General features: G+C 46.8%; 1 protein-coding gene across 1 annotated transcript in view; it reads left to right on the top strand.

Moving 5' to 3' along the window:
• The window catches only part of Chchd10 (coiled-coil-helix-coiled-coil-helix domain containing 10), a 5,345-nt gene that overhangs the window by 1,217 nt on the left and 2,668 nt on the right, over positions 1-1,460 (top strand). The gene's annotated exons all lie outside the window — the stretch shown is intronic.

A 1,460-nucleotide genomic window follows, 5' to 3' on the forward strand; every position in this document is an offset into this window, starting at 1 on the left:
TCCCTTCCCACCCACCCTTTTTTTCTTTTTTTTTTTTTTTAATGACTCTTTTTTTTTTTTTTTTTTTGGACAGAGTCTAGTATGTGTACATGTAGCCCAGGCAGGCCTCCAACTCAAGATTCCTGTCTTTGCCTATTCTGACTGATATAAGATTGCAAGCATGTATCATCAAAGCTAGAATTTCCAGCTCTGATTCAGACTCATCTCAGCAATGTTGGTCAAAGAATCATAAAATGGATGAGGCATTCATAATCCTACCCCCACCCCCAAGAGTGGGTTTCTCTGTGTAGCCCTGGCAATCCTGGGACTCTGTAGAGCAGGCTGGCCTTGAACTCAGAGATCTGCCTCTATTAAAGGCATGCACCACCATGCATAGCATTTTAAAACCAAACTCTTTATTGGATGCATGCCTTTAATCCTGACATTTGGGAGACAGAAGCAAGTGGATTTCTGTGGGTTTGAGACCAGCCTGCTCTACAGAGTGAGCCAGGCTATATGAAGATCCTGTCTCAACAAAAGAATCCCCAAACCCTAGAACATTTATTTGTGCAACCTAAACAGTCTTCAGTGTTGCCAGGGATGCACGACTATTTTCTGAGGAATTTGCAGCTTATCAGCCAGACCCCCCCATCCCCCTCCACCCCAACTTCCCACCCCCCCTACCCCCCACCCCATCCCATTACCCCACATTACCACACTTAGTAGAGGATCTGGAAGGTGGGCTAGCCACGGAGGCCCACAGAAGGGGTTGAAGCTGGAAGAATGTTACCACTTGCCCACTAGATACAAGGTAAGCAGAGGCCAAATAGACAAGCCAGTGGGGTCTGCTCCAGCCTGCCCCCCCCTTAAAGATGTATTTATTTATTTCATGTATGTGAGTACATTGTCCCTGTCTTCAGACACACTAGAAGAGGGCATTGGATCCCATTATAGATGGTTGTGAGCCACCATGTGGTTGCTGGGAATTGAACTCAGGACCTCTGGAAGAGCAGACAGCTCTCATAACCACTGAGCCATCTCTCCAGCCCCAGTCAGTGCTCTTAACAGCTGAGCCACCTCTCTAGCCTGAGTCTGGCATTTTTTTTTTAAAGGAAAGAGTGGCTTGTCTTTTACCTACTCACCTCACCAGAAAGTCTATCCTGCAGGTGGGTGGTGATTCCACTTCGGAAGAAAGCTGAAGTCTTAATTAAAGAGGCCTGCTACAGAGGCTGCTTAAAGAAACCAGGTTTGGGACACCTGAATGGGCAATGCGTGGTCCTGAATAGTTTTGACCCCTGTTGCTGAGGCATTTGAATTGTTTGTGCCAAGTGATCTCTGTTGTCACAGTAAAATAAACACTGAAAGAAGAGAAGAAAGGGGCTGGTGAGATGGCTCAGTGGGTAAGAGCACCCGACTGTTCTTCCAAAGGTCTGGAGTTCAAATCCCAGCAACCACATGGTGGCTCACAACCATCCGTAACG

Source organism: Mus caroli, chromosome 10, assembly GCF_900094665.2.
Source record: "Mus caroli chromosome 10, CAROLI_EIJ_v1.1, whole genome shotgun sequence".
NCBI classification, from domain to species: Eukaryota; Metazoa; Chordata; class Mammalia; order Rodentia; family Muridae; genus Mus; species Mus caroli.